The sequence below is a fragment of the Lemur catta genome, chromosome 2, assembly GCF_020740605.2.
Source record: "Lemur catta isolate mLemCat1 chromosome 2, mLemCat1.pri, whole genome shotgun sequence".
Classification (NCBI taxonomy): domain Eukaryota; kingdom Metazoa; phylum Chordata; class Mammalia; order Primates; family Lemuridae; genus Lemur; species Lemur catta.
In genome coordinates, this window is record NC_059129.1 from 60,760,933 (window position 1) to 60,772,100 (window position 11,168).

Genomic DNA, 11,168 nt, shown 5'->3' on the forward strand with positions numbered 1-11,168 from the left:
TAAAAGGCCCAGTAGGGCTTTGTGCACACACGTTAAAGCTTAAGTCAGCTTGTCCTAGTTCCCCGACATACCTCTTCAAAAAGCTGCCTTTGACCTCCCCCTGGGCCTACAGGTGCACCTGTGGTAGGCTTCCTTTTGGGAAGGATAAGGACAACCAGGCCCTGTCTTTGAGCAGGTAATTTCATGATCCTGGGCAACTCAGAGTATAATTTTGGAGAGTTCTGTGAGCTACAGGTGGGCATTTCCCATTGGTGCTCAGAATTCCAGCCCTATGAGCAGGGTCACTGCTACAGGAGGCATATGCGGGGCCCAGGGCCTCTCTTGCCCAGGTCTAAGGATCTTACTACCTCTTGGTTACTTTCCCCTTAGTGGATTATTTCTCTTACTTTGCTTAACAGTTTTCCATTGTACTTATCCCTCTCTATTTTTTTACATATTTTTTTCTTGTCTGTCTCTTATTAAAGCAAGCTCCATGAGGGGAAGAACTTTATTTTCTTCACTGCTTTATTCCCAGCCCCTAGAAGTGCCTTGATTAAGGAACAATAAATACTTGTCAAGCAACTGAATGAATGAATTCTGAAATATTTTGAATAACGCATACGGCATTATTGGAGGGGATCACACAGAAATTGTATGAGTCTAAAAATTTACTCCTTTTTGTGACGAAGCAACAGACAGAACTGTGCATTGTACTTCCTACTTCTCTGCATCTGTCGTTCCTTAGTTAATGCTACCATTTCTATGTAACATTAACTGGTAAGATTGTAAGAATTAAACAAGATAGCATTATGGGTCTAAACTGATTTTTTGTAATTGTCCCAATTCATTTGCTGAAAAAATCAAGCATTTCCACTTACTAGAAATGCTTCTTCATCAACATAAATTAAATTAACCTGGGCTCACCCCTATGATCCCAGCACTTTGGGAGGCCAAGGCAGGAGGATCGCTTGAGGCTAGAAATTCGAGATCAGCCTGGGCAAAAAAAAAAAAGAAAAACTAACCAGGTGTGGTGGCATGTACCTGTAGTCCCAGATACTCAGGAGGCTGAGAGAGGAGGATCTCTTGAGCCCAGGAATTCAAGGCTTCAGTGAGCTGTGATCGTGCCACTGCACTTGAGCCTGGGCAACAGGGCAAGACCCCATCTCTAAAAAATAATAATAATAATTAATTAATTAAATAAATTTACTTAAACTCATTCTTGTTCTATTGATTGATTCTTGTTCTGTTGATTTATTTATCTACTCTTGAGCCAAATGCCACACTGTCTTAATTGTTATAGCTTTAGAGTATGTTCTGGTATCTGGAGGACAATTGACATCTCACTGTTTTTATTTGTCAAATTTTCTTTGTCTGTTATTGTTAATTTTACCTTCCATGGTAAACTTTACAACCATCTTGAAAAATTCCATAAGATAACCCCCTAATAATTCTGATTGGCATTTTATTTACTTTACTGATTCATTGGCAAAGTATTGACATTTTGGAATATTGAGTCACCCAATGCTTTCATTTAGGTCTTCTTTTTGTTTTTCAATAAAGTCTCATAATTTTTGAAAAATATAGTGATTGTGCATTTCTTATTTGTGTTATTTTTTGGCTTTTTCTTTTTTATAATATCTTTCTTCCCTTACTTTATCTAGTTGATTAGTGCTGGTGTTGTAAATATGTCTAACTTCCTCCCAATATCTATGCATCTCTTTTTCTTGTCACCCATCCTTTTCTTTCCAACTCTGTCTCCACTAAAAAAAAAATATAAAGAAATTTTGCCAGGCAACTAAAAATTAAAAAATAAAAAATAAAAAAATTAGCTGGGTGTAGCGGCGTACACCTGTAGTCCCAGCTACTTGAGAGGCTGAGGCAGGAGGATTGCTCAAGCCCAGGAGCTTAAGGTTGCTGTGAACTAAGCTGACGCCACAGCACTCTACTGGGCAACAGAGCAAGACTCTGTCTCAAAATAAATAACTAAATAAATAAAAGCATGTTTTCATGTATCATGTAAAAAGTCTTTAAAATTAAAAGAGCTGCTTAAATGAATATTTTATCTTGACTAAACATTTTCCTAGTGATATTTCCATATCTATTTACATTTCTTATCACCAAATTGAAGAAGAAATTATTTTGTTCATTTCTCAGTCATTCTCAGCTGCTTTTTAGAATTACGGAGGGGACTTAAAAAAATCCTGACACTGAGGCTTCAACCAGACTAATTATATCAGAATCTCTAGGTGTCAGACACAGAGATCAGTATATTTTAAAGCTGCCCAAGTGCTTCCAAGGCACAGCCAAAGTTATGATTTATGTTGATGTTAACTTACTGTCCCATCTCTCTTAATCATAAACCGCAGCTGTCCAGAATTGCTAAAAATCTAATAAAATGAACAAATGCAAATGAAATGCAGAATTTTTTTTATTGACAATACTCTTATGTAATATTCTGGCAATATTTACTCATTGACATTGGAAGTCCCTAATATGTAAATTGCATACTATTCTAAATGTATATTTATAGGTCAGTTACCTTGGGAATTATGCAGATTTATCAAAGGGAAGAGAAATTTAAATTTTCAGACTAGCTTAAGAAACCCTATATAACCCATAGTGTAGCTGAACTATTTGTTTGAATAGAAAAATATTAGGCACAATGGAATTCAAGAAGTGGTTTATATTCTTGAATGCTGGTGATTAAGTATTAATAAAAACAGTTTTAATTAGAACGCAAAGGGGCACATTGAGAGAAGGATTTTTCAAAGTTCCTTGCTATAAAATTACTTTCCCAGTCTTTGTAAGGAACATCTTACACACATCTAAGCTGTGATATAAGCAACATGATCATCAACACTGGGAAGTCCAGGATATTAAATCCAGTTTGGTTAACTGACATTTGGATGAACTTGGGCAGATGTCTAAACACTCTGAGCCTTAGTATCTTCAAATATAAAATGGGGACAACCTATCCTGAAGGGTTGTTTTAAAGGATACATGGTACTTAGTAGGTCCTTAATGAGAGTTTCCATAAAATGTTGATAGCACTGCTTCTTGTCATTTTATAAACCTTATGACATTGTCCTTTTCATTACCACAGTGATATCTCCAGAACTATTTGCTGGCCATGAAGAATTGTTTAGTCAAGAATGAAGAAAAATGATTTTGGTGATTGCTGTTGAGCTCCACTAGGGTTACATTCAGGTGAGACTGAGGAGGTGTTGTGCAATTTCTATATACTCAGGCTCTTTGAAGGTGAAAAGTTAAGTTACACATATGTGTGATATGTTTTCTTTATAAAAATTTTTAATAACTCTTATAAGGAATATAGACATATTTTACTTTCTCTGATTATTTTTTCTGACCAGAATTCATACCTAGAGTAGCTTTACCCTGTGCTGCAACAAAGAGGAGACATTCTGTGTCTAGCAGAAAACTATCACATATTGACAACTCACACCTAAGACCATAAAAGCTGGGCAGATTTGAGGACAGTTTATGCCATCCCAAAGCCAGCATAGATTTGCCTCTAAATTAAAAGCAGAATGAGGTACAAAGGATCTTCTTAATTTATATTTGTACATAAGACTTATAGGAAGACAGAAAAAGTTAGAGAATCTCTTAGTGATTGAATTAAAGTAATTCTGGTATCGGGCTGCAATTTGATTCTGGAATGCAATACTCATGCACAACTTGGTCCAAATTTATGTACCTAATTAGCTGTGCTGGCATGAATGAGCAGTTGGGACAGAGTCTATATGGGCCCACAAAGCCTAAAATATCTACTCCCTGGTCCTTTACAGAAATAGTTTGCTGACCCCTGGTCTAGAAGGTCATGCAGGCATCTCTGAGAGAAAAAGTTACAACTATTGTGAGCCTAAAATGTCCCAGCACTGCCACAGACCCTTGCCCACTCATCATTGCATTTAGTTCCAATAGCCTACAGGATGACAGGTAGTTTCCCCATTTTCACAGGAAAGGGAATTGGTTCCCAGGACTTAGTCAAGCCCACATGGCTAGTGAGTAACAAAGCTTCCAGTCCAAGTCAGTCTGACACTAAAGTCCTTTTATATCTGTCAACAATATTTCTTCCTTCTGGGTGTGCACTGTCAGCAAAGTCCAATTTTGGGGTTAAAGTAGAATGAGATGGGGTCCAAGGTAAAGAACACTAATAAGGATTCAAGCAAAGGGAGCCATGGAGAATAGAAGGCAGGGTCCTGGACTGATGTTAGATGTAAGGATACCGGCATCTGGGTGAAGCAGGAGGCAATAAATAGAATGTGAGTTCAGCGGCCCAGGGGTGAAAGCAGGCTAGGGCTGGGAGGGAGAGGAGGACACAGCTGGAGTTGTGGGTGCTCCAGCTTCTACCCAGACGGGCCATCACAATGATCTGTTTGCCCAGACATTCAAAGGGTCCTTCCATTATTAGCCTGCTAAGGGCTAACTCACATGTCAGGAATTTGATTCTGATCACTGCAGAAAGACATTTTGTTGACCATAACTATACATTTTCCAGTCATCTTTCTTGATTTCACTATCAGATAACCGACACTGCTGCTGAGATAGGGCAACTGGTCCATCTTGGCATCAGTGGAGAGCTGCACCTTAGTGATGTCATTATGAATTCAAGGTTGGAAACTGAACTTTGGAGTCTGAAGAATGGTATTTTCAGCAGTTTGTCTAGTGGTGATCAGGATCTATGGGCCAGATTCATATTAATAAAAGTCAACTGACTGATTAATCCTACTGCAAATTTATAGCAGAAAGGAACGCAATGCTCCTGCCTGTTGATTATGAGACAGACCCCTCCCCTCCATCCTCTGAACATCATTTTTAGTTTGCATCCTCAAGACTGCATGTAGACCCCCACTCTTCTATAACACCTTCACCCTGAATATTACTCTAAAATGCTCTATGAGTGAGGACTCTGGATTCAGGTCCTGGGTTTACATTATTATTTCTTATTTCTTTACTTTCAAATCCTATAACTTGGAGAAGTTACTATCTTTTTTTTTTTTTTAAGAGACAGGGTCTCACTCTGTCACCTAGGCTGGAGTGCAGTGGTATGATCCTAGTTCACTGCAGCCTTGAACTCCTGGGCTCCAGAAATCCTCCTGCCTCAGCCTCCCAAGTAGCTGGGACAGCAGGTGTGTACCACCATACCCGGCTAATTTTTCATATGTTTTATAAAGATGGGATCTCACTATGTTGCCCAGGCTGGTTTCAAACTCCTGGCCTCAAGTAATCCTCCCACCTAGGCCCCCCAAAGTGCTGGGATTATAGGTGTGAGCCACCTCACCTGACCCTACCTAACTCTTTAAGCTTCGGTTTCCTCATTTGTAAAATGGGGATAATACTAGTAACTACTGCTCCTGATGATTATGCCTCTTAGATAAGAAGATACCTGAAAACAGTGCTTAACACAAAGCCTGGCATATAGTAAACACTTCATAATGTAATCTTTATTTATTTGCATACGTAATCATCTCTTAAAGGAGACAAGAGGACCCCTCTCCTCAAGCTTCATATTACCAGCAGCATTAGAAGTTATCCCTTGGGATATGATAATCTCTGATGGTGACTATTTTCTATAATAAACCTCTCATAAACCTCTGAAAATGGAGCTAAATTTTTTTGAACTTGTCTCAAAATTATAGAGTGTCTCCTTTGTGTCTGGAGATAAATATATGCTTGTCTCCCATCTAGGTAAATAATAGCAACTATCTAATTTTTTGAGCACGTAGGGGAAGTCATTTTCCATATATTATCTCTAATCTCCACAACAGTTCTGAAAATTGATTGCCATTATATAATCCCCCATTTCTCATGTATAGAAACTAAACTTAACATTTAGAGGCTATATATTAAAAAATGCTAACAACTTTTAGGGGTTGGGATTATGGGTATTTTTTTTTTACTATTTTTATCATTTTCTGTATTATCTATTTTATAATAAACGTGTCATTTTTATGATCAGAAAAATAAAAAGCTATTAACAATATAAAAATAATGACTTGCCCAGGTCACAACCAGCAAGTGGTGTAGGTTCATTTTGAACCTGTCTCTAGTAGTAAAGCCCATGTTCATTCTTTCCATCTTTTTTTGAATTCAATAACTATTTATTGGTTGTCTCTGGTGCCACATGCCAGGCTCTGTCCTTGGAGCAGGGGAAGCAATGAATAAAACAGGCAGGAACATCTGCTCTCCTGAAGAGAATGCGGGGGATAGAAAAACAATAAGTAATAAACAAACACTTCCCTACCTCACCCCACCCCTACCTCACCCCACCCCTGCCATCCATCCTTCCCGCAGTCCCCCACCCAGTGGTGCGTGAACATTCTTGCTCTGAGCATGAGATCCAGAGGACAAAGGTTTTCCAAGGAATTATGTTTGAACTGAGCAATGACTGACAAGGAGCCATGCCGAAGGAAGTATTCCAGGCAGAGGGAGCAGCAATCCCTTGCTCCTGGGATCCTCTTGTGCAGTGGCTGGTTCTCAACATCTATCAGATGGTGGTCAAGGCTATGCAGAAAAATTAGACCGAGCAAGGGGGATAAGGAAGCACAGGGGGCATAGGATTTACTAGGCCTATGGCTGATGGTGACTGCGCCATGGGATCCAATTTGTTTAACATGGAATGTCCAGCAAAGTAGTAGTTTGCACTGTACAAAATGCTTTCATGGCTGTCATGCGACCAACAACAGCGAAAGTATGACGTCCAGCATTTTTTTTTTCATTTACCTGCAATGAGCTTACGAATGCTTTTGAAGAATCTAGTGGATTCTAAATATATTTTAAATAGATTAGTTACATGTGTACTATTCACATCTTCTTTTGGTCTCCCTTGTATTACAAATAAAATCTAAATACCAAGATCAAAATGGATAGTCCACTCAACTCAACAAGTTGACTGTCACACTATGAGCAGAACCTAAGTTCTGAATTAATGTGTATTAAGAAAGGCCAAACCAAGAAATGCCACGTATTAGAAAACTTGGGTAAGCACACTCAATAGTCCAGCTCCAAGCTTTCTCCTAAGTCTCTTATGCTACTGACTGAATCTTGCTCTATTATACAACATTTATGATTTTTTTCAGTCCATGCAAAAGGATATATGGTAAAATGTTGATTAATTGAAAAAAACCAAAAAAGACTAAAATATGCTTTACTTGCAGAGCAGGTGTTATGTAAGGTAAACATCATATTGGCCCATACCCGTTTGCAAGGTTCAAATTTAAATATTTTGGTGTGCATTATTTTCATATCTGTATTCGCAAATACACACAGCATCTGGGTTTGTTTGGCAAATATATAATATATAAAATTCTTCCATATGCATACACACTCACATGATTTTTACATATTGAGCATGGCTTGCCCTCCTGACTCCAACTCACAACAATTTAAGTGATATCCAAACTGTTTTCATGTGTCCACATAAACCATGCAATGAATCTGACTAGCCTTTGAGGAACCAGATGTCAACATATATGATTGAGAGATGATCAAGTTTATAGAAAAGATCTTTTTCAATGCGACTTGTGTGGTCTTTTAATTGACACCAAACATTAAAACTGCAGTATCACAAAGCCATTGTCACTCAGAAGTTTGGGCCTGAAAATACTTCAAAATGTGTATTTTAATCCCAGCATGTTCTTAACAAAGTCATAAAGGAAAATCCTAGGTGTTTCATGTGTTTAAAGAAAATAATAAGCTTCAAGAAGAATTTTATCCTGGTAAAGACGATTTCAGTTTCTTGGTAATAAGAAAAATTCTTTACAGAAAAATATCACTTGCTCATCCCCATATACAAAACCATTAGGGGTAGGGGCATGGAGATTTCCTTATCTGTGAATTGTCAAATAATTCTCCCCACTTTCTTTATTATTTAAATTATTTGAGCTATCTAATTGAAATATCAAAAAGCACTTCCTTTATCCTAGTTACTCTCTACCCCCTACATCCTAGAGGAAGGAAATATTGTAATATTTATGTGTTTTGAGGCTATTGAGGACTATCTGTATTGTGTTAAAATTAACTTCAATGCTGAATTTTCCAATGCCCTACTCCACCCCACACCTTTTCACTTCTTGCCCAGTGCCACCAGAAAGACAATGAGTCCTAGTGAACTTCATGTTCCTCTCCATTCAAGGGATACTTGTGCAGCCCACCCTACCAAACAGTGGGCATGTAGGGTGCTCCTCGACTGCCCCCTCAGCCCCACATCTCTCTCGATTCTTCTATCCCTGGCTCAGCTGGAGAGATCTATTGAAATTGAGGAAAGAGAAGCAAAGCTTCCTTTCTTCCCAGGGTTTGGGGACAGAGGACCACCTTCCCCTGCTACCTGGTTGTCTTCTTACAATGACTGGGGTAGGGGCAGTGGATGGGGTTGGGCACAGAAGAATCAGTTCTTGAAGTGTTATTTCTCCATCGATCTGTGGCTGGCTCCTTCTGCCGGACATAGGATATAGCGGTACCTATTTTCTTCCTCTTTGAGCCTTAGCAAAATTCTCTACAACAGGAAAAAGCATTTACTTGATATCTTATTGCTCTGGTGTAATAGCTATCACTCTAGGAGTTTTGCAGGGAGAGATCTGGGGTGTGAGGAGGCGTTTGTGAGCCATTCGACTGTGGAAAGTAGATGCCTTTCCAATGTGGCTGCAATCACACAGGGACTGATGGCAGGAGTAAACTTGGGACATGAGCGTGGGCCCCTGCCCTTGCTCCGGGGGAAATGAGCTGAAATGTCTGCAAACAGCAGCTGAAAATACTCAAAGTCTAGATGAGGCTTTTGCCATTTGGAAGTGAGCCAACCTCAATGCATGGCTTTGCACCTGTTTATCTGAAGAATCTTAAAATGATAATCCCAAGAGAGCAGAAATATTTCTATAGTTGAATAAGTCAGAAATTGCATGTGGTTTCTTTTTTTCTTTTCCTTCAAGCCAGTTAAGCAACCTTCACTTTTCTCTTGCTTCAGTTATAAAGGGTCTCATTTAATTCATTAGTGTAACTTTATATGCCTGGAGGCTTAATAAGTGGTGATCTCAGCTTCAGATTTGCGTATCTAAAAACACTGCGTGGAGCTTACTCAGACCTGTACCCTACAAAAGCAGCAGTGAGGGTCATCGTGGGACTGAGCATATCCCCTACTAATAGACACCATGACAGGCTCCAGGAGAGTCCTTTGAGTCTGTGCCTTTGCTGTCCGGCAAATGGAATTTTCAGTTGAGAGAGCTGAGCTACACAGCTGGGCAGCGTCTGACAAGGGCAAGACATTCCCAGCCTCATCCTGGCTATCTCCTATGAATTTCTAGAATAGTACAAATTGAGAACCCAAACTATTTGCTCACAGCTGGCACTGAGCTAAGGCCTCTTCATGTGTTGCAAATGGTCTGCCAAGGCTAAGAAAAGAATTCATTTCATTGGTAGCTTAGATTACTGATTAAGTAGGTTCCAACTTAAGCTGTTTAAAACAACCATACTGAAAATTAACCAAATAGCTATGTTACGTTAAAATGGTGCCTGAAACATAGTAGGTAATCAATAACTATATGCCACATGGAAGAATAAAGCTGTCTTAACCCATGTTTATGAGATGAGCAGGGAGATATGAGGAGACTGGAAGGGCTTGTGGACTGATTGCTTGTGATCTGAGGGTCTGTTAATACCAGCCCCTGTGTCACCAGCATCATGCAGTTCCTCGATCCAAATACCCAACAGTGACTCTGGATGACTCCCTCTCTTTCCCTACCCTACAACCTTTCAGCAGGTCCTGCTAGATCCACCTCCAAAATATAACCAAATTTGCCCCCTTTTTCCATCTCCACTGCCACAGACTCCTCCAGTAGCTCCTAACTGATCTCCTTGCATCCACTCGCACCCATTAACAACCGCATAGAAAGTTCCACGTTACTTCCCCACTTACCACCTTCCAGTAGATTTCCATTGTCAGCGTCTATACCCTTCATGGTCTGTGTCCTTCTCCCTTCTCTCCTCATACCTTCTGCTCCCTTGCCCAATACACTCCAGACACACCGGCCTGCGTTTTGTTCCTCAAACACACATTGTGGCCTTTGCACTCGCTGTTTCTTGGCCATGAATGTTCCTCGCATAGCTTGCTGCTACTTCTCTCTCAGGTCACAGCTCAAATGTCATCTGCTTAGCCATGCCCTCCCCGGCCTCCTTCATCACTACTCAGTCGCCCTGCATCAGGTTAATGTGCTGCACTCCCTGCAGAGCGTCCCCACGGTCTGGCACGCTTTGTTCGTTCGTGTACCGCCTCCCTCCAACAGAGGCTGTGACCTAGTGTGTCTTCTAAGCCTCTGGAACCCCAGCACCTACCCCTTTCTCAACAAATAGTTGTCGAGTGAATTAAGTGGATATTGCTTTTTCCCTGACATTTTCTTCTATTTGGATTATGACCCAAAAAAGTCAGAAACGTGCACCACGGGGCGCTTGCTAGGAAACTGAGATCGTGACTCCTATCCCTTCACTTTGGGATGGGGAAATAGAGGCTGGAGTTCCAAGTGACTTGCCAGTGTCACTCAGCTCCTCAAGGGCAGAGTCCGGAATAAAGCCAGGTCTCATGATTCAGTCTGGCTCCCGCTCTACAAAAATTATGGACACAACCAGGCTCCAAAACAATTGGATTTTGTGGCTGAGTGAACAGTAAAAAGGAACGTATGATGAAAGGTGGAAGGAGAGTCTGAGAAAAAAAATTATAAGATCTCTTAAACCAACAGGGGTGGGTGAAAGACCCTGTAATAAGTAAAGGAAACTGTGGGAACGGGGGAGTAGCCATTACTATCAGCAGTGGAGGGAATGAGCACGATCCAGTGGGCTCCACACCAGGGACCGTGTGACACGCATTGTGTGTGCAGAGAGGGTGTGGTGGCTGCTGTAGGACAGCAGAGATGGGAAGCACTGAGCAGGCGTGGGTGTGGGGGGCGCGGCCCTGTCTCCAGACATGCACATCCACCTCCTAAATGCTGTTCTGAACAAATGCACACTTTTATGGGGCTGGATTCAGCCCTAACAGCCAGTTAGAGAGTCTTGACATAAATCCTCAGAATTCAGGTCGATCTTGGTTTACATCAAATCTATAATGAACTTAGATCGTGGTCTAGTGCTAAGCAGGAGAGACTTATAAATCTAAGTCATCTCCTCTTTCTCCCAAAGTTGTGCCC

General features: G+C 40.5%; 1 long non-coding RNA gene across 1 annotated transcript; it reads right to left on the reverse strand.

The window, feature by feature from the left end:
* Positions 1-5,951: 5,951 nt before the first annotated feature.
* LOC123632087 lies at positions 5,952-10,177 on the reverse strand. The gene is made up of 3 exons (XR_006733281.1): positions 9,908-10,177; positions 8,343-8,494; positions 5,952-6,188 (listed from the first exon to the last, which is right to left on the reverse strand). It is a non-coding gene; the product is annotated as an uncharacterized LOC123632087 (long non-coding RNA).
* Between the last annotated feature and the right edge of the window lie 991 nt (positions 10,178-11,168).